General features: G+C 40.9%; 1 long non-coding RNA gene across 1 annotated transcript; it reads right to left on the bottom strand.

Moving 5' to 3' along the window:
- Window positions 1–10332: 10332 nt before the first annotated feature.
- LOC142488577 (uncharacterized) lies at window positions 10333–21267 on the bottom strand. Its single transcript, XR_012799509.1, has 3 exons — window positions 21066–21267; window positions 20905–20975; window positions 10333–10418 (listed from the first exon to the last, which is right to left on the bottom strand). It is a non-coding gene; the product is annotated as an uncharacterized LOC142488577 (long non-coding RNA).
- Window positions 21268–23655: the final 2388 nt, after the last annotated feature.

Below are 23655 nucleotides of genomic sequence, written 5' to 3'. Positions count from 1 at the left end.
CAGCGCCTTTTTTAGACTGTGACCCCCATCACCCCCCACCCCTATCTGTTTAGATGCAGAAGAGGTTTTTAAGTTTAAGGGATCCAGGGATTCAAGAGAAACCAGAGGAGAAAGGAAGAAAAAGAATATTAGAGGACAGAGAGGAGGAAGAAAATCTTCGACCAAAAAGGCAAATGCAGTGAAAAGCTTTTTTAATATCAGTAAAAAGGTTTTAACACCCATCGAAAATCAGTTAGTAGTGAAAGAGTTAAGTTTTGCGCCCACAGTAGGACCGAGTGGTTTCAGCCTATTTATTGATGCCATCAAATTCATTAGGCAATTGACAGTCAAAAGGTTCTTCCTAAATAAGGATGCTGTTAGTAGGGAAAGTGTTAATAGTACTAATGCAATTTGTAGACTAGAGGTTTCAGAAATTGGCTGGAAAGTTAGGACACCTGACTCTTTTTTACTTTCGGATCTAAAAGAAAAATGAAAGTTTTATCCGAGTGGGAGCAAGGGGCACTTCCTAGAGGTGTTTTATCAATCAGTAATTAGGGATTTTGAAAACTTACCAAGACACCAAGGACGTTCACAGAAAAGCTCACTAAATTGGAAAAATTGTCTTCGGAGAAATTAATAGAAGACAAATACATAACTATAAAACAGGCAGGCAAGGGGGGGGGAGTAGGCATTATGGACACGGAATATTATCTTAAGGAAACAGAAAGGATACTAAGTGACCGTGTAATTTATGAGACATTAAAGGTAGATCCCACTACCAAATTCAAGACTGAGCTGTTATTGATATTCAATAGAGGGAAGTCAAAAGAAACAAACAGCTGTATTGGCTGCAGAGCTAGCTAATCAGACACTACAGGGTATTTAAACACACTGAGGGACGACTCGCAGATTAATCGAGCCTGAGGAAGCTGAGGATTCAGCGAAATGCATTGCTCTCATCTGCGTGACTTTTTGATCCATGGTGGCCATTGTAGTTACCCATCTCGTCAGTTTTCTGGCTATGTACATGGGCTTGATACTGGACGTGGTGACGGAATCTCTCAGTGCCGCAACAACCACTGACTCTTTCGCAGTTGCCAAGGACCATGTGAGGGTGTGCATATGCTGTAAAATAAATATCTTTGTTTTTACTATAATACACTCTCCATGTATATTGTCTGACTCCGGGAGATTGTGCAACAACGGCGTGACCCCACAGTCTTCACTGGTAGACGCGCCAAGCTGAAGAACAAAAGGAGACTACAACAGACAGAGGGTAAAAGGAAAGAGACTCTCTATGTGCCCTTTACTTACACATGGCCATGTAAGTAGTATTTATATCACTATTATTCCCACCCTGATTATCATCATCAAGTAAGCATAATGTTTCGACCCCTGCCCACCACAAAGACATCTTAACAATTACTATAGAAAATCTTGGCTCTATTAAGTGCCTACTTACAACAGGTAAGTGGTTATATCAGCATTTGGCAGAACAGCAGGTAAGTAATAGACCGCAGTAGCAGGAAAAAAAGACGGTGTGAACAGCGCTAAAAATAGTGAATTAGGTAAGTGACCCTAATAAAACTGACCATTGATTCTGGGCTAGGCTGCCTGGTAGATACTGATTGTACAATCAGATGACATGAACAAGGGAAAAAAGATAAACCGGCGCCTTACAAGTCCAATGAGATGACTATCAGAGTCCAATAGATGAGGAGTGATGTTCAAATAATGATTCAATTGATATCAACTGGTGATTATCCTAAATGGACAGGTGAACATATGGAAATAAACACAAAGAGAATTATAGTGCAGTATGTCAGTGAATTACACACACACATGAACATAGCAAGACATAACAGTACAGACGCACAAGACCAACTAGACAAACAATGGCAAGGCTAAAAAAATCAGTAAAAGCTAATTTAATAAAATATGACACAACAAAAAATAAGAGTACAAGAGGACTGTGAGAGAACCAACCTCATTAAATTTTTTGGACTTAAATATCTATATCGAAGAGGGTATTTTAAAAACTAGATCATACTTTAAAGATGTAGATAGTAAAAACTACATACTATGTTCCAGTTGCCATAATCACCTATGGATGGACAGTGTTCCACATAATCAATATAGGAGGATGCGCAGGAACTGTACGGATGAAGCAATATTTGAAGAACGTAAAATATTAGAATTACGTTTTAAACAGAAAAAATATGATAAAGATATTCTGGACACAGTGTTCACTAGAGTTAAAACTCTAAATAGAAAGGAGCTGATTGAGCCTAAAAGTGGACCTTCAAACACTAATAATCATTTTGACACTGCGTTTTTAACAACGTTTAATAGGGAATCAAAAAGTATTAGTAAAATAATACGGAAACACTGGCATATTCTGCGTAATGATTCAATTTTGAAAAATGAAATCCCAGAGAATCCAAAAATTATATTAAAAAAAGCACAAAATCTGAAAAATATTATTGCCCCAAGTGCTATAAAAAGGTTGGATACCAATAAAAAAGGATGGTTTCAGAAACTTGAGGGCTTCTACGGTTGTTCTACATGCAAAGCCTGCGAATATAAACAATTGGATTAAAAGAATTTCAAAGGTAACAGCCGGAAGGAGGATTTCAAGATAAAACAATATATGAATTGCTACACAGAGTATGTAATTTATGTATTGGAATGCCCTTGTGGGCTACAATACGTGGGCAAAACTAAAAGAGCAATAAAAACCCGAATTATAGAACATCTAAGCAACATCAGACGAGGTGTATTGACACGTAGTGTTTCTAAACACTTTGCTAATTATCATAACTCAAGCACTAAAGGTTTAAAATTTACTGGTATAGAAAATGTTATGCAACACTGGAGAGGTCGCAGTAGAGAGGTTGATCTAAGCAAATGTGAAATGTTTTGGATTCACAGACAACACTCTCATGCTCAATGGTCTCAATGCAGATTTTGTATTGACACCATTTCTCACTTGATCACATACCATTGTTAATTCTATATTTGATCTACATTATCTCTACTGTGCTCTCTCCTCTTGTTCCTCCCCTTCCCCTCCCTCCCCCTGTTTCTCATCTCCTCTCCCCCCCTCACCCTTTGCATATTGTTGTATCTTATGGACTAATCTATGTCTATTGATAGTAATCATATTGATTCACCCTCATTATGTTTTTCTTGCATCATTGACTGATTGTCATTCTTTCTCTCCCCTCTCTCCCAATTACTATGAGTCATTGGTTTGATATATATATTTTTTATGTTATGTATAAGTCCTGTGACTGAGTACTTATTATTATCTTATTTGTTTTATGTTTGTGCGGTTCATTTGACCACAGAGTTATGTACCTTTAAGGAGGAGGACTTGTGTGAAATTTGGCCAATTTTATTGATTGATTGATTACACACACTATATATGTTGTGTACCCACTGGGGGTATTACTTGCTCCTGAAGAAGCTTTTGTGAACACAGCGAAATGCGTAGAGCCTTTCTTAGCCTGCACAGCTGTTGTGGAACTGAAGGCGCCGAGTCTGCTGTGTCTCCTTGCTGCCCGCTTCCTTGTTTGCCATACCGGAAGTCGTCAACCCTTCACCGGATGTGACGTCAGACGCCATCCACCGCGATCCGACGGGGGTCACTTGGAAGTGAAGCAGCAAGAGTTCCATCTGTTCCAGCACTCTACTGCCCCAAGAAAAACGCTATGTGTACATGTCCTATGTACTTATTGTGAGTACATTTCCTATATGTGTTTTTAACCTATAAATGTGAATTTTCAATCTACACCATGGTCTCTCCTTGTCTTCCATGAACCACCTACTCGAGTGGGATTTCTCCTGTACTACCAGTTGTTCAGGTCCCTGCTACTGCGGTCTATTACTTACCTGCTGTTCTGCCAAATGCTGATATTACCACTTACCTGTTGTAAGTAGGCACTTAATAGAGCCAAGATTTTCTACAAACTGTATGCTATTGCTATGCACCATCATTTTTTATTATCTTTTATTCTGGGGTGTTCCTGATACCATCGCTCCCTTCCAATACCTGGACCCATGTTTAACCTCACCATTATTTAACTAAGTAATGTACAGTGCACTGGATAAGGGCGCTTGTAAGAGATGTGCAGAGGAACAACCATGGAGACATATTTTGGGGGGGGAGGGGGAAACCATGGCTTTTATTCAGCCTGTAGCATTAAGCAATACAGTTTAAGGCTAAGATTATAGTATTTGCGCGAGACAGACCGTATAGCTTTGCGCACGCCTGTTGCCTGAGCGATGGGTGAACTGAGCTGCAGGCGATTGGGAGGTATCACCAGGCTTGTTAACCGTCATTGACTTGGCCGCTCACGTGACACGGTCGTTGCATGAAAAGACCATTTTGTTTTTCAAATCGCGGTTGCGCTATTGCGCTCTATTGTGCGCGTGCACTAAGGGTGGCCTCATAGGGATTCTACAATTTGTTCCTGTCGCGCGAGCACCATGGATGATAATCTAGGCCCCAGAAAGCACACAAATAAAAAAACAATCACTTTGTTACTCACCTTCCCAGTCCCTATATGCTGGGCTGGGAGGATAGGCCTTCTGGCCAACCTATAACCCTAAAGTACAAAGAGGTAACTGTATGTAAGTCTCTGGGTTGTGTACATTTGGGCCACCATCTGGCAGGTTCCAGGGTGTCTGGCAGGCAGCATAGTCCTTCTGTGCTCAAGACAACTGTTTATGTGAATCTCTTTCTAGCAACACAGTCCCTCTGTGCTGAACAGATCTTCCTATCTTGTTGAAGCTCACCCCCTCCAACATTTGGATGGTTAAGGGCTGACTCCATGGCATCTCCCACTCTCAGGGGAACTTGCTTGCTTGCTGTATGATTGTGACAAATCTAATACAGAGTGCTTTTCTTGATAATGTACAGGTTAATAAAAGCTTCAATCAGACTTAGAACTATGCAACTAATTTTGAGAGATTTTTTATAAATCATTCTTCCTGGTAATGCACAGGTTATTAAGAGTTTATATTAGTGTTAGGGACCCTTGAGATGTGGTCTGCCATGTAGTGGCTCATGGGCTTACAACCCTTTGGCCAAAATGTTAAACTAAAAGACCATTTTATTTAATAGATATCTATACATATATATTTAGGCACTGTACCATGTATAGGTTTCACTGGATGTGCACTGAGCTCTGTCTGTGTTTCATGTTCTGTCTCTGGTTTTAAATATATATATCGCCATGCTCAGTAGCAGTCCTCTGTGACACCTATATGCTTATATATATGTTGTGGTTATTTTAGGGGTTCAGTATGAGCTTGCAGGTGTCCTGTATGTTTTACAGATCTTGTTCAGCTGGTCTTGGCTGATTGGAAGGTGGCTCTTCCTATCTTGTTGTAGCTCACCCCCTCCCACATTTGGATGGTTAAGGGCTCACTCCTTGGCATCTCCCACTCTCAGGGGAACTTGCTTGCTTGGAGTATGATTGTAACAAATCTAATACAGAGTGCTTTTCCTGGTAATGTACAGGTTAATAAAAGCTTCAATCAGACTTAGAACTATGCAACTAATTTTGACAGATTTATTATAAATCATTCTTCTTGGTAATGCACAGGTTATTAAGAATTTATATTAGTGTTAGAGACCCTTGAGATGTGGTCTGCCGTGTAGTGGCTCAGGGGCTTACAACATTTTGGCCAAAATGTTAAACTAAAAGACCATTTTATTTAATAGATATCTATACATATATATTTAGGCACTGTACCGTGTATAGGTTTCACTGGATGTGCACTGAGCTCTGTCTGTGTTTCATGTTCTGTCTCTGGTTTTAAATATATATATATCGCCATGCTCAGTAGCACTCCTCTGTGACACCTATATGCTTATATATATATGTTGTGGTTATTTTAGGGGTTCAGTATGAGCTTGCAGGTGTCCTGTATGTTTTACAGATCTTGTTCAGCTGGTCTTGGCTGATTGGAAGGTGGCTCTTCCTATCTTGTTGAAGCTCACCCCCTCCAACATTTGGATGGTTAAGGGCTCACTCCATGGCATTTCCCACTCTCAGGGGAACTTGCTTGCTTGCAGTATGACTGTGACAAATCTAATACAGAGTGCTTTTCTTGATAATGTACAGGTTAATAAAAGCTTCAATCAGACTTAGAACTATGCAACTAATTTTGAGAGATTTTTTATAAATCATTCTTCCTGGTAATGCACAGGTTATTAAGAGTTTATATTAGTGTTAGGGACCCTTGAGATGTGGTCTGCCGTGTAGTGGCTCAGGGGCTTACAACACTTTGGCCAAAATGTTAAACTAAAAGACCATTTTATTTAATAGCTATCTATACATATATTTAGGCACTGTACCGTGTATAGGTTTCACTGGATGTGCACTGAGCTCTGTCTGTGTTTCATGTTCTGTCTCTGGTTTTAAATGCTATAAAACCTGCATGGATAACTTTATAACAGTCTTTAACTGCAGTCTTGTAGGGACCAATGAAATATTATGGTTTGCTGCTGTATTTGTATGCTAATGAAATTGCCATCTGCATCCAGTGTTCATTAAAGTTACATCTCCTGTCTAAATAACAGTGCATGTACGGTCACAGACTGGGAGGGGGGGGAGGTACAGTCAATGCTCTGTGCTTCTATTGCCTAAGGTAACGGAGGCAAAAAAAATATGATCATGTTTATTAGTGTACTTTACTATGAGATGCAGAACCTGCCGAGTAGACAGGTGCTGGCTGTGCTTATATCCATGAGCAATGGAGCCTAACTGTCCTAGTATCTGACATCTATATCTACAGATCTGTACAGATTTTTTTTAAACTGATACAACATGCAGAATGTCACTCTGCGTTATAGCTGTATTTTTTATGTAGCTACTGTTTGCTAGAAGGAATGGACTGTAAGCCATGTACGTAAGCACTTGATGTCTTTCTCATCCATGCTGACAATTGACTTTATGGCAGAATATTTGCCCAACATTGCGGGCATAACTTTTTTATGTTCCTATTCAGAGCTGATATTGATTATAAAGTCTAATTTTATATTTCTGACATTGCAATTATGTGTTTTAACAGCAGGCATAACAATGAGACTCCGAAATCAAACTCAGGGAAGAAATATCTTCTCACGTCAGAAAATGACAACATCAAATTCCATAAAAAAAGAGTTCATATCGCACTCAATGTTTTTACCGCAATTTTAAGATCATCGAGATTGCAGTAATAATTTACTGGTATTTGTGCCAAAATCACGATGCGGGAATTACCACAACCGTTAAATACATGTTAATTACCTAATAACAATAACCATAATAGTATTTCTTTCATAGGCTTCTGTAGTAACTATTATTATATTATAGCCTATAATAAAAAAAAACACATTAACCCATTTGATGCCTGTGGTTACCAATGTATACCACATCTAAACAAAGGGGTAAATAGATATAAAAACTACACTATCTAACCCCGTTGGCCACCTTAGTGGATAGTAAAGCATTACCATGCAATGCTTTACTAATGGCAAAGGTAACAAAGTGGTTAAACCCTCCCCCACCCCCCTGGTAAGCCTAATCCCCCTTCCTGGTGCAACTACCCTGATCCCCGCTCCCCATTACCCTCACCACTCCTACAAACATACTCCCATCTCTACACTATTAGCTAAATAGGGCTAATAGTACTTTTGGGCATTCCACATAATACCACAAAATGCACCACTATATTTAAAATACATAAAAATTTAATTTTAACCATAAACCCATTCATTGTTACTGTGTCTATCTAGGCTCTCTCAATGGGACCTGGATAACAATATTGGCAACCAATTGTATGCAATAATAATAATTAAAAAAAAAAGGATTAACCTCTGACACCTACAGTACAGGTACAGGGTAGCATACTTTCAGTAACTTTTGCTAATGCATACTAGTCTACTCACTGCTCCACTTGAAGACTCCTTACAGAGTTTATCTACACCCTTACTCATTACATATTTCTTTCTAAGTCCAAGATCCACAAAAGGGTGCTAAGCTTCAGCACACCTTTATTCCCACTCCTATGATTTGGAGGTTGAGATGTGCTAAGGCGCATCAATCTTTTGTGCATCTAGGCCTAACTGTGATGCCACAGTATACTTGAAAAAGAAACCCATACGTTTTAAAAAAAATCTAGGTTTCAATGCCACTTTACTTGAGAAAGGCTAGCAGGCCGAAATGTTGTGTACTCTATGGCACAATAAATGCTTTATGATTAAGAATCCGTGTGCCCTTATCCATTAATAGCTTTGGATTCATCGGATAAAATACAGGTCTTCCCAGGAACTAAGGAGCAAAAGTATCACTACCTTTTATTTTTTGTTTTGGTGTATCAAACATCCAGTCATTTGAAAATTGTATCAAATACAATGCATCTGATCTCAAACGCGCTATTAGAGAGGGCTGGGGTTCCGTAGAATTTCACAATATAATTATAGGGTTCCTTACCCAAAAAAAGGTTGATTGCCACTGTAGTCTAAATAATAAATTTCTATATATAGGATGGTCCAAGAACAACCACAGAAAAGAAATCCCATAGATTTGCACTCAACTTAAAATTATATCTGAGTAGATAGAAACAAATTTCCAAACCATATAGGATACCAGAAGGTTTTTAAAATACAAAACAAAAAATCTTTTATTAAATACTAATTAACTCTTCTAATGAAAATAAATAAAACATATATTTATAAATTTAACTTATATATAAAATCACCTAAAAGGTGCTCTAATGAAGGTGACAACGGAGTATGCCAGCGTGCAATATGGTATGGTAGATAGCGCATATGGGTGCCTAAAATAGGTACACTCTCTGATATGAATAGATGTTATAATCATACAATAATAAAGCTCAATAGTATGCGTCTATTTGTATCACCAACAGCTGATGGTTTGAATGTCCGCGCGGGCAGGCTGTAATATGCCTCTTGACAAACAAGGTAAACCGGCTTTAATAAGCCCAAAATACCCATAGAGCGTCACCACATGCTATGCTATAATGATCCCATGTTATGTGCTCCTCGCAATAGAATCTAATCAAATCATTGCCTAAATTGTGCACAGTTAGTGTGGTGCGCATTGAAACCCAATCGTGTTATACAACCAGTCAGCTGCAGGGTCACTGGCATTCACTCGCGCTCCGTCTCAAACTCCAGAACAGCAACCGGCTGACGTCATTAGTTACAGGGTCTAGGCGACGCGCTAACTAATGACGTCAGCCGGTTGCTGTTCTGGAGTTTGAGACGGAGCGCGAGTGAATGCCAGTGACCCTGCAGCTGACTGGTTGTACAACACGATTGGGTTTCAATGCGCACCACACTAACTGTGCACAATTTAGGCAATGATTTGATTAGATTCTATTGCCAGGAGCACATAACATGGGATCATTATTGCATAGCATGTGGTGACGCTCTATGGGTATTTTGGGCTTATTAAAGCCGGTTTACCTTGTTTGTCAAGACTCAGCACGGGAGGCATATTACAGCCTGCCCGCGCGGACATTCAAACCATCAGCTGTTGGTGATACAAATAGACGCATACTATTGAGCTTTATTATTGTATGATTATAACATCTATTCATATCAGAGAGTGTACCTATTTTAGGCACCCATATGCGCTATCTACCATACCATATTGCACGCTGGCATACTCCTTTGTCACCTTCATTAGAGCACCTTTTAGGTGATTTTATATATAAGTTAAATTTATAAATATATGTTTTATGTATTTTCATTAGAAGAGTTAATTAGTATTTAATAAAAGATTTTTTGTTTTGTATTTTAAAAACCTTCTGGTATCCTATATGGTTTGGAAATTTGTTTCTATCTACTCAGATATAATTTTAAGTTGAGTGCAAATCTATGGGATTTCTTTTCTGTGGTTGTTCTTGGACCATCCTATATATAGAGTGTTTCTATTTCCCGTGCACCACTTAGAATATGCAACACTTATGTATGTTGAATATTAAGGTTGAGCAGTGGTTTTCTATCTCCTATGCTAAATAATAAAGCTCTATTTTTGGAAGGACTGTAATGTTATCACAACCTACATTGCATCTTAATAAATAATTACGACACGGTTTCGAATTTTGATAAGAAAAACAAACCGGCTGTCAGCTCCAGGAACAGCGCTGCACGAATGATATAAGGTAATAAGCTATGCCACGATAGGAGAGAAATAGGCACTAATTAGAGAGGTGTATGGGGAACCCCCTTAGGGGGAGACTAAGAATGTCTCTGAAGTAAGTAAGCTGCTGAAAGTAAGCGTATTAACCCCAAAAACGGAAGGCAGGTGAGGCGTGGAGTAGCACATTTACTCACAATCAGTCGCCATGCCCCTTGTCCTCTTGGCCACACTGGAGCAATGTAGATCCTGCGTCTCTGTCGGCATCTTTATCCAATCCTGAAGGTAGCAATGAAGAAAAAAGGGATCGGTGTGACATCCAAAACCGTGGACAAACGCGGAACTCTCCAGCCAAAAATGGTTAAAATAAAAGCATCTTTATTGGGCTCCATAAAAATGTGTTACATCCATATGTAGAACAAGCATCTCCTCCCACGCATTTCACGCCGTCACTGGCGCTTTCTCAAGGAGCATAGAATTTTGATGCTGCCATATGGGATAAACACCAATAATTTAATTAAATTTTTCCTTCATCACAAATGAAAAACCCTTGTGCTTCAATTTTTGTTACTACTGTATTAATAACCAAGGTTTTTACCTTTTTGACACTGACAACAAGTGACATACAGCATGTATGTATGTATTTAGATGTTTTATTTAAGAAATTTGTATTTTTTACATTAATAGACAATAGCATCAAGTAAGGTTTAGCATTTTGATGTTGAGATATGTTTAGTACAACAGTTGTTTTTGTTTTCAATTATCACACACTCGCCCTCGCCTAGGATACATTTTTGCAGTATGCTAAACATTGTACTTTATTGGGGTTTGAATTTGGTGTAAAAGAAACTGTCAGTTTACAGATAGTATATACTGTACTACAGTGGTTTTCAATCTTTTTTTTAGTTAGGGAACACCAGAATTCGATTTTGAAATTCTGGGAAACCCCAACCCTCACCCCTGTCTCTCCCCCCATCGCCCTCATCTCTCTCCCCCCTGTTGCTCTCGTCTCTCTCCCCCCTGTCGCCCTCATCTCGTTCCCCCCCATTGCCCTTGTGTCTCTCCTCCCCGTCGCCCTCATCTCTCTCCCCCACGTCGCGCTCATCTCTGTCCCCCATCGCCCTCATCTCTCTCCCCCCTGTAGCCTTCCCCTCCACTTGCATCGTTCCCCTTCCCCCCATCGCCCTTGTCTCTCTCTCCCATCGCCCTGTCTCTCTCGACCCCATCTCTCCCCCAACTCTCTCCCCCATCACACTCTCCCCTTACACTTCCTCACCCCCTCACACCCTCTGCCTTGCACGCACACACATACACACTCTCCCACTTACACACTTACACGCACTCCCACTTACACATGAACATGCCACCCGATCATTTGTCTTGTCAGCTGGAAGTTTGCCGACAAGAGCAGGCAGGGTGAGGAATTATAGCAGTGACCGGGCGGCGGCTACTGCTGGACTCAGGAGCCGTGGGTCACTGCTATGTTGGGGTGCCGCTGCGCCGCCAGGCCTGGGACAACAGTGAGTCATCCCAGCTCTCCCCCCTATGCAGCCGTGGAACCCCTGAAGGGTGCTCGCGGAACCCCGGTTGAAAATCACTGTTGTACAACATACCTGCCAACTTTTATAGAAAATCTACAGAGTGATAGAAAAAAATAAAAACATGAAAAACCCTCCTCTGTCTCCCTAAGCCACACATAAGTTTGTGAGAAGGAGTCCAGCAAAGTTTGCCTTCTGTGAAACTGTATGTTATACTGTAAGACAGGTCTGTAAAATTCTGATGCAGTACAATGTCCCTCCATCTCTCCCTCTCTCAGAAACCCCAAACAAGGTTATCAGAAAAAGGAAAAGAGAGGCGCGTGCCACATAGCATAATTCAGTATAAAATTTATTCTCAACGATAATAATTATAAAAAAGCACACTCACAAGTGTAGCTTGCTAAAAAGCATGTAGAGTTAGTCTATCTCCAAAGAGATGATACTCATCTGGAACAACTCCTGCCACAGACCTCATAGATCTTCACAAATAATGTAGAAACGAATGTCCACACTTTACAAGCTTCCAGTGTGCCAAAAAGATAGTAGATACTATGTCCTTTTAATTTGTATCCCCTTTACCACTGGTTTCAATGAGAGCCGACAAGTGTTTCCTCCAAGATGCTCTTTTTTACATTCTCTTTTAAAATATGTCTTGGATCATCAGTAATCAAGACTTATCTGACAGATGAATCTGCAGAATTTATGGCTTAAGGACACAGATATTGACATCAACAAACTTGTACCCCATAAGAAGAGAGAAGAGAGGAAAAAAGTAAGTTTTGTATTTCAATGATGATGCTAAAGTAGAGAAACAAGCAAACAAAATATTAGTATGAAACATTTTTGAATATTGTTTGACACTACTACAAATTGTGCAATCTTTTATTACGTTTCTGTGCTGGTTTAGTTGACATGTTAAAGTTTGGAAAATATGTATATAAGATAAGATAATCACTAGATTGTAATACAAATGATCCTCTTAGTCTAGACTAGAGATTTGTTTATTTTCTATGAACAAAAAAAAATAGACAGCACTCAAAAAAGCGTATAGGATAGTAGGTGCAATGTGGAACAAGGAGGACCCTAATTCCTCCCCACTAGAATATACAAATATAAATGTTCAAAGCACACAAAAGACGGTAAGGGGCATGGTAAGCAAAATATGTTTTAATGAAAAGCTAGTACTTGTCCCAGCACCGTGTGAGCAGGAACAAGTACTAGCTCACTGCAGCTACGGAACTGGTCTGTATAGCATAAACTTTTCCTTTAAGCCACTTGATGCTAGTGCTCTGTTTTGTACTGGTAGCACACCAGATCTGGTTAGCCTATCAGTTTAGTTAGTATACCATTCACATTTAGGCATATCCTTTGATTTTTGAACTGTAGCCTGTGGACTGTTGCTGGATTTTGTTGTGTGCCCACGATTCCCCCTGGACTGTCCCTGCTTATCCCCTGGGGGTTACATCCAATTACCATTGCTCATTGCTTTGGTGTTTCCTCTGGACTGAGCTAGTTAACCCCTTGGGTGAATACGTACATAGATCATTGCACAATTGTTGGTGCTTTCTTGGGAGATATGTACAGGGAATAGGGAAGTACCAGTAGATACTTAGGGGGCTATATACTAAGCTCAATGGCTTTGCGTTCTGGTTTGGCCAAAAAGCAGGTTCGTTAAAAAGTGAAGCCGGGGAAGCGATGCACTAAGGCCTTGAGGCCATTTTTTAACGTACCTGCTCAAAATAGCTCAAAACAGCCACAGTGTACGGTTTGCTTTTTTTCCCCCTGCTAGCGTTCTGAACCTCTCCGTTCGCTAGCTGATAGAAAAAAAAGCCGCCTGTAACATTTGCATGGAGATTCTGTATCTCCATGCAAGACTGTTACAGACGATCGTACACTAAATAAATACATTTTAATTATAGTATACATGAGCAGGGGGTCTCCCGAGCTGAACCGCATTGGTTTCAGGTCCGAGGACCCCCTACTTCTGGAGTTACAAGCCTCGTTATGGGGTGCCGGTATCCACTGTAATTTTAAAGCTTCCGCGTCACGTGACCGGGAAATGTACATTCAGCAGGGGATACCGGCACCCCATAAAGGGGCCTGTAACTCCTGCAGAAGGGGGTCCCCGGACCTGAAACCAATGCTGTTCAGTTCCGAGGACCCCATGCTAATTGACAGTACTATTAAAGCAAACGTAATCATTAATTTTTATATGTGTTCACATTTACACGCTAAGGCAATGATGGTCCCCTGAGGTTCATGTATGTCCCCTTATTTTTCTGGGGTATATGTGGGAGAGACCATGGAAGGAGTGAATCCATGTAATATAATTTTCTTGTCAATTACAGTGTGTGTCATTATTTTTGGGTTGGGACATGGCAGTGTACTGGTTAAATTCTGAAATGCTGACGTCGTCAATTTAGGCAATCACCTGAAAACAATAGTAATCACACTTGTGGCCAACTATTTGGGAGGGATACCCTATATAAAGCGTCCATTTTGTTCATTTAGTGTGGGTGTTGTTGTGAGGAGAGATAGAGTCGAGTTGGTGGTAGTAGTTGGAGAGAGTTGGAGAGAGTTGGTGATTTGTTGGCGAATATTGAGTGAGTTGTCTTGTGTTATTATATTTTGCTTATCTACTTTTTTGTATTGTTAGTGTGATTGAACTTTGTTAGTGTGTCATTTTTCTTTATATTTGTTTCTTGTGAGTGAGTCAAATAGAGAGGATGAGTGGACGTGGGAGTGGACGTGGGAGTGGACGTGGGAGTGGTGTGGTGGCTGGTGGGAGTGGTGTGGTGGTTGGTGGTAGTGGTGTGGTGGCTGGTGGGAGTGGGGGTGCGGTGGCTGGTGGGAGTGGGGGTGCGGTGGCTGGTGGGAGTGGGGGTGCGGTGGAGCGTGGGAGTGGGGGTGCGGTGGATACTCAATCAATGGATAAATATGTATGGCTGTAAATGAATTGATCGAATGTTCTGCACCAGTATGTAATTATGTGCTTGCACTGCTAGAGTATTGGTTATGCCAACCCATCTATATATATAGAGAAAGAGCATGAGGAACTAGATACTATTAGCAACATGCAAAACATAATGATACACAATATACCATTTTTCGAAAGGCATAAATCAATAGAGATATAAGTTGTAAACATAGTTAAATGATTCTAAGTACAGTCTGAATAAACATTAGGGTCCAGCTGCCTGATAGCAACAAAGAACAAACACAACAAATAATAATCCAAACTATTCATAACAATGTATGATCTAGATAGTTAAGATTCAAACATACAATAGTAGTATAGAGACCCTGTAAATTATTGTAATGGATAATGATACACATAATGTACGGACCAAAAATAAGGCCCAATAACTAAAGTATAATACCCGAATAACTGAACTTGGGTGAAGAGATTGCTACATCAAAGAAAAAAGCACAGATCCCAATCGGTGTTGAGACCATGGGGTTGAAGCGTTCCCAATGTAAATATCCAGAACGCTTCTCTTTGACGCAGCAATCTCATTCTGTTCCCCTTTAAAGGAACGGGGATGTGTTCCAATGGTATACATTTAAGTGATTGGAGAGAGCCTAGAGAACATTCTGAAAAGTGTTTTGACACTGGATGGTTTATGTCATGATGACGAATGTTCTAAAACACGTATTTTAAGTAACCTGGTGGTTAATCCCACGTATTGCTTGTTTCATCCACAATTAAGCAAATAAACCACATAACTCGTTTGACATGTGATAAAGGATTTGATGGTGTATTTACGTATCTTGTCCTTATTTTCAAATGTTAATGTTTTCTGTACATAAGGACATATGGCACAATGTCCACATTTATGGGAACCTTTTAATTGTGGAAAAAATCCCATCCGTTTTGTGCTTTTATTACTTTGAAACAAGCTGTGTTATACACGGTTACCTATAATTTGTGATTTTGAAAAGACTATTTTTGATCTTGAGATACAATGTCGCAAAGATGAGGATCAAGGGATAGAACCGGCCAATGTTTTCTAATTATGGCAGATAGAGATATATAGTTATATAGATATAGCCATCCCACATAGAAAAGACAAAGCAAATATAGTGAAGGTTCCCACGTGGTCGGCTTTGCGTCGTTTCCAGCCGGTGATCTCAGTACTCCAAAGTATAATGTTTATGGTGGTTACCACGGCAATCTTGGTTGCAGAACAGGTGATGGGAGAAAGGTGGAGCAAGGTGGAGACATGCTGTGCAGAGAAAGAGGAAATTCCCATAAAAAAAGGAGTGAATATTCAGAAAATAAGTAAGCCAGAGAGCAGAAATTATGGCTGTCATATGAAAGCAGCCACATTGCTACCTGCAGCAGCAGCAGCAGCAGCAGCAGCAGCAGCAGAAGCAGCAGCTGCCCTGACAAGTAAGGCTTGGGACATAGTAGGTTCAGCCTCGCTGAGGCGGGCTGAGCCGCGCTGAGCAGATGCACTAACCCCCTGCATCTGTCATCAGCGCGGCTTTAGCAGACGCTTCCGCATGCGTGCTGATGCGTGCGGAGGCTGAGAAAATTTGAGCAGACAGGGAAGTTTGAAATTTGCCGCTCGGGGAAGCGGAGGATCCAAACTATTCATAACAATGTATGATCTAGATAGTTAAGATTCAAACATACAATAGTAGTATAGAGACCCTGTAAATTATTGTAATGGATAATGATACACATAATGTACGGACCAAAAATAAGGCCCAATAACTAAAGTATAATACCCGAATAACTGAACTTGGGTGAAGAGATTGCTACATCAAAGAAAAAAGCACAGATCCCAATCGGTGTTGAGACCATGGGGTTGAAGCGTTCCCAATGTAAATATCCAGAACGCTTCTCTTTGACGCAGCAATCTCATTCTGTTCCCCTTTAAAGGAACGGGGATGTGTTCCAATGGTATACATTTAAGTGATTGGAGAGAGCCTAGAGAACATTCTGAAAAGTGTTTTGACACTGGATGGTTTATGTCATGATGACGAATGTTCTAAAACACGTATTTTAAGTAACCTGGTGGTTAATCCCACGTATTGCTTGTTTCATCCACAATTAAGCAAATAAACCACATAACTCGTTTGACATGTGATAAAGGATTTGATGGTGTATTTACGTATCTTGTCCTTATTTTCAAATGTTAATGTTTTCTGTACATAAGGACATATGGCACAATGTCCACATTTATGGGAACCTTTTAATTGTGGAAAAAATCCCATCCGTTTTGTGCTTTTATTACTTTGAAACAAGCTGTGTTATACACGGTTACCTATAATTTGTGATTTTGAAAAGACTATTTTTGATCTTGAGATACAATGTCGCAAAGATGAGGATCAAGGGATAGAACCGGCCAATGTTTTCTAATTATGGCAGATAGAGATATATAGTTATATAGATATAGCCATCCCACATAGAAAAGACAAAGCAAATATAGTGAAGGTTCCCACGTGGTCGGCTTTGCGTCGTTTCCAGCCGGTGATCTCAGTACTCCAAAGTATAATGTTTATGGTGGTTACCACGGCAATCTTGGTTGCAGAACAGGTGATGGGAGAAAGGTGGAGCAAGGTGGAGACATGCTGTGCAGAGAAAGAGGAAATTCCCATAAAAAAAGGAGTGAATATTCAGAAAATAAGTAAGCCAGAGAGCAGAAATTATGGCTGTCATATGAAAGCAGCCACATTGCTACCTGCAGCAGCAGCAGCAGCAGCAGCAGCAGAAGCAGCAGCTGCCCTGACAAGTAAGGCTTGGGACATAGTAGGTTCAGCCTCGCTGAGGCGGGCTGAGCCGCGCTGAGCAGATGCACTAACCACCTGCATCTGTCATCAGCGCGGCTTTAGCAGACGCTTCCGCATGCGTGCTGATGCGTGCGGAGGCTGAGAAAATTTGAGCAGACAGGGAAGTTTGAAATTTGCCGCTCGGGGAAGCGGAGGAGCGGTCACGTGATCGCTCACATCCAATGGCAGCGAGGGAGTAGCCCCGCCTCCCGCTCCGCCTCCTGACACGCCTCCGCTCCACCTCCGCCCCGCCTCCAGAGCGCGCTCACTGCCTCGCCTGCCAGGACTGAAAAAAGCTCCATTTTGAGCAGATGAGGCAGAGCAGGAGCGCTGATCAGCGCGGCCCGAGGCACCATGCCCTAGGCCTAAGGCTTGTGCGTGACACACGCCTTTTGTGTGTATGCTGTGAGTGAAGGTACAGTGTGTATATGTGTGTATATGTGTGTGTATGTGTGTGTAGAGACTGTGTGAGTTAAATAATATTTGTAAAATAAAAAGTTGCACGATAATTAAAAAAGTTTTTTTTATTTATTACACACACACACACACACACACACACACACACACACACACACACACACACACACACACACACACACACACACACACACACACACACACACACACACACACACACACACACACACACACACACACACACACACATTACAGCGCCGGTAGCAAATTGCCGCTCACTGCCGTGTGAGCACTCGGCCCTATTATAGAAAGGCTGACTAACCTCAGCCAATTATAAGTGCTGCGTACACAGGTAATTGCAGTACCTGCAGCCTTCTTGTTTAGGGGGAAACAGGGATATATATAAGCCTTTAACAGGGTTATTCTACACCATAGAATCCTGCACAGGTGGAGGCGCTACCGAACATTGTACCAGGATACACCCTAGGCTCCCAGTAGCGGAGGTTCAGGCCTCCTGTGAGCCATAGGTATTGCACACTACACACATCATAGGTACACATCTCCCACTGGGGGGGGGGAGGGGGGAAGTGCGCTACATTTTGAAACACTTGTGTATTTCCACATTTGAATACAAAGGGAAATGTATTTAAGGTCAAGCTTTGTAGAAAGGACTAATACATTGTCCTACATATATCATACACACACACACACACACACACACACACACACACACACACACACACACACACACACACACACACACACACACACACACACACACACACACACACACACACACACACACACACACACACACACACAGTAAATGCAGTACTATAATACTAATATTGTTCTTACTGGAGTTATATTTTTCACAAGAAGATTACTTACTTTGTGAAAACCACTACATTATAGTTTACTACTTACTTACTGACTGTACCATTAGGAGCTCACAAAAAGTGGTAAATACTGCATGCATTAAGGAAATGTTGTACACATTACCATTCATTTGAATAGAGCTGTGTTACAACTCACACCAGAGTAGTGGACACTATTAGAATTTTGACCAGCGCTATGACACATCTGTTGCATTATATTACACACATTGCAATATAAATATACCTGTAAGGTGTTAGCAATATAAAAAGACAGTTAAAGAGCGACGCAGGAGAAGAAGAATAACTTGAAGAATGTTGAGACTTGATTGGAATGAGATGATGCAGAAGAATGATGGGACTCGGGCAGAACAATCGACTCGTGATGGGATGAAACTTTTGGTAGGGGATATGTATGGGTGAGATCTGAAATATGGGCACACCCTAGTATGAGAGATTATTGAAATTGAGGAGAAAAAGGAGGATGCTGCAGCGTCAAGGGAGGAGTGATAAGTGAATCTGGAGGTTTATTTAAAGCAAGAGGGGGATAAAGCGGCCCCCACAATCGCAGGCTTACAGCCTTAAAATGTTGTGTGTGCTTATAGTTGATAAAGTACTAAATGTTAGGAATCCAACTTCTCAGCGCCGTCTACGCAACACACAGGCAACCCTCAAGGAGACTCAGGGCGTGCAGCGTAACTCCCGCCTACCTGCATCCACATTCGCGGGCCATCTGGTCCTCCGTCACTGCAGGGTTGCTCCCCTCAGCGGGGCTCCCGCTCTCCCTCCTCAGTGGGAGGCACGGTCCCTCCGTCATGCGTGCACACGTGCCTCCTCCTCCGACGCTGGATGCGTTCACACGCTACTTACAGAGCATGCACCCAGCACCCGTTCTTCAGTGTCTACCCCTGCAGTAAGGCCCCGCCCCCATACACCGCGCGGACTCACTCAGAGTGCTTCCAGTGCTCACCTGGGCTGTATCAGACGCACCAATCCTGGAAGGCTCCCTCCAGTTCTCCTGATCCGCCTCCATCACTCATTGGCCAGCCCAGCCTTATCATGCCTCTCTGAGCTCTCACTCATCGCTCGACATAGTCTCTGTATGGAAGTTACTTTGTGTTCTCTTGGTGATTCTACAGGTTCTGACACGGCTCGTATGACTACCCCCTTCGTCTCCCGACCTTGGCTCTCCACAGAGTACGTATTCTCTGGCACCCCACGATCACGGCTTGGACTTCGACCCTCATCTCTTCGCTCCCTGACCTCGGCAAGGCAACTACTATTCTACTTCTACACCCGGTACCGGCAAGTATTGACTACCTTACATACATCTGGCCTGGCAACGCTAAACACCACACTCCGGACACACTCCCTTTGCTGCGGGTGCGTGTAACCTACTTCCCCCTTCAGCACAGGGGATGGGTCTGGTCTGCGGGCAGCAAAGGCGTAACAATAAAGAGGCTTGGGAGAAATTATGCGATTTGGACAAATTATGTGACTCAGGAGGAATGATTCCATGGAACTAGACCTTTGACCTGCCAGTATGGACGAGTTAACAAAAGAGTAGAGCAGGCCTGCACAACTCCAGATCTCGAGGGCCGCAAACAGGCAAGGTTTTCAGGATATCCCTACTAAAGCACAGCTGGCTCAATTAGTGGCTCAGTATGACTGAGCCACTAATTGAGCCACCTGTGCTGAAATAGGGATATCCTGAAAACCTGGCCTGTTTGAGGCCCTCGAGACTGGAGTTGTGCAGGCCTGTAGTAGAGCATGGCACTCAACACTGGATTACAATATTAATTAGACCTATACTTAAATATAATATTATAAAGGTGAAAAACAGATTCAGAATAGTCAAATCAATATTGACTATAATAATACTAGTGATATGAAATAATCAGTGATAATATACTGGTGCAAAAAAAATAACTGAACAATATAATACAACAACTGATGTGAACAATTGGGAAAAAATATATACTCCTCCACTCATAAAGCCCGGAACAGGATATGTCACAATATCCTCCACAGCGATATCCAGAAAAACAGGGGAGCAGGGGATTTGACACCATAGGAGAGAAGAAAGAGATAATATAGGGCAATATTGATGGATTCAATGTATTTCTGGAGTCTGGAATCTTTGAAGGTTATACTCACAAATGGAGAACAAAATAAGGCATATCCAAACTGTGGCAAACGTGGGCAGGACTCCACTCGCTCCATTAAGGCTGAAGGAGAAAAAGAAAGACTGCAATAGTGCAGATGATCCTTATAAAAAGATTTTACTAGAATAAAACCCACTTGAATTGAAGGCTTACATCAGGGTTGATATATAAAAACAGTGTATACACAAATGGAAAAGCCGCCGTATCTCCCATGTGTATGGTGAGTCGTGTTCTCACTGCACTGCGGGACTCTGACCCCTCTGATCACATCACTTCTGGTATCCCGATGGTGCAGATGGTGCTTCCCTCAGCACAGGTCCCACGCTCAGAGTTTCCTACTTTGGCAAGTGTTGAGTAAGGCCTGAAAAGAAGGTCAAAAAGGGGTTAGACCTCTGGACTTACAAAGAGTCAATAAATACTTCAATGCATGGTAGAGGAAACTCCCCCCACTCCCTGTTGAGTAAACTTCTGGGGATTTATGTCTAAAGAATTAGCCTCCCCCCGGGCTATGTGTGGAAATGTGAGTACGTTTTCTGATTACTCAGATCAAGACCATTTAGAAAGTATTTGTGTGCTTGGAGCGAGAATACTTTTCAGGCATGTCGCAGAAGGCTTGAGAGGGAGAGGGATTTAAATAAAAGTAACTAGGTCGATGGTCTATAGAAAAAGGAATGGGAAGGTCATGGAATTGCTTGAATATTTTTTGTAAACTAACTGGAAAAGTGTCTGTAGTATCTATAATGATAAAGTCCAGATCCAACTGAGGAATTATGACAGGAAGGAAGATGTGTTGAGTAGCATAGTATGAAAATGGCAAACATCTTAGTTATTGCTTTTGGAACCAAAGGTTAAGCGAATTGCAAAATAGTAGGTGATTAGCCTTTTGATACTGTGCAGATGCCATATCGAGGGGTGGGTAGGGAGAAGTTTAAAGACATCTACTAGGTCTGCTTTGGATAACCAGGAACCTTTGCCAAAATGCAAAATGTACTAAATGGCATTGTCTATGCGTGCCTATTGGAGAGAACTTTCTTAAGTATTAGCTCAGAACATTTTGGAAAATAGGGTTGATGATTAGCCTTTTCATGATGGAGAACATTCTTGTTGCTACTGTATGCAAAATGGTCTGACTCTCCAAGGTGGAATTGGAGAGAAGACACAAGTTCAATATCAGTCCTTCAGAGATTCCAGAGAATACGAAATAAATAAAGCTCCTTCAATCCAAAAAAAAAGCATAATCAGTGATAAATAATTCTGTGAAGTTCTTTGTTCTGATATAAATGGTGACTGGGGGTACAGTAAGTGCATAAGCAGCGAAAACAGTAAGTCTTACTATATCTGTATTTCAGACTCTGAAAGGAGCTAGCACCATCTTTATGCAAAACATGAATTAACATCAGGTTATTTTAAGCTAATGCATGGTAGGGCAAAATTAACCTAACGTTAACCCTATGCTTTTGTTGTTTTTGCATATAATTAGCACAGTGGATTTGCGTTAAATGTCCATTAGTAATGTAGGTATGCAACGTTATTTGCTCTGGTTTAACTGAGTTTAGTGCACCTGGGCCTTATGTTTCTGTATGCAACTATATTAGTGAAAACAAAAAGAACTCCACTATGATACTACAGTACAGTATGTGACTTAGATTTGCCATGCTACACAAAATCATCACTACATTTTGAAGTGAAACTTCTATGCCCCACGTACCAAATGAAGGGCAGAAGAGGCCGTTAGACACACTTCTTTCTCAAAGAAAGCGCCCTGAGAGGCGGGAAACGCGTCAGGGGATATTTTGTGCTTTTTTAATTTTTGGCCATCATGCCTAAATAAAGTCATTTAATTTTACCCACGACCAGCCTCATTCTCTAGCATCAGCAGTGCCCATTTTTTTCTTCTATATCCATTCCTCTACCTGGCTGTGTTGATGCCTTATTTGAACTGGGAATTTCTTAATGTTTGATTATCCAAGATAAATTACTGTTTGAAAATATATAACGATTTTGGTTTAAAGAATATGGCCAGTGTCAACCTCTCAGTCATTCATTGTGCCTTGATTGGAACAAGTATGGTGCTTAAAATAAATATATGCTATTCAAATCTATAAGGATGCTCAGGAGGGATATTGCAAATCAAGCTTATCTTGGACTTCAAGAGTAATACATTTATCAGGTCCCCTGGGATTAGATACAAAATGGGCAAGGGTGCTCATATAAATCGTTGCAAGGAGGGAGAAAACTGTCCTATATTTGGAAATAAAGTTGGTTGGACATATTTTCAAAAATAGTCTTTAAATATTTATTTTTCTTTCAGTATTATCATACAAACATATTTGTTAAGCAAGAGATGTTTACTGTAAAGTGTTTTGGATTATACAAGCTCTCTCTCCTCCTGCTGGTCATCTTTTAAAATTGATATTACATTTCCAACCTAGCTGCAAGTCTATGCCGTTTATATCATTGAATGCAGGACACAATTTTGATATCTTTTTTTTTGCAGTGAAATCTTTTATAATTTGATGATCTAAATTATAGGGTTTACAATTTATTTTACCTCTATGTTCTTCGTCTGTCTTTCTGTATCTGAAATGATTATGCGTGACAAATATTTATATTATTAATTTAATAAATATAATATTGTTAATATTCATGTTTAGTCAAATATTTACATATATCAATATTATGAGAGGGAAGATGAAGGCCATGTTAAAAGTGTGATTCGTCAAACTATTGCACAGCAAATACA

This window comes from Ascaphus truei, chromosome 2 (genome assembly GCF_040206685.1).
Source record: "Ascaphus truei isolate aAscTru1 chromosome 2, aAscTru1.hap1, whole genome shotgun sequence".
In the NCBI taxonomy this organism is placed as follows: domain Eukaryota; kingdom Metazoa; phylum Chordata; class Amphibia; order Anura; family Ascaphidae; genus Ascaphus; species Ascaphus truei.
The sequence above is the reverse complement of the archived record's forward strand: the minus strand, read 5'-3'. Positions and strand labels throughout refer to the sequence as shown.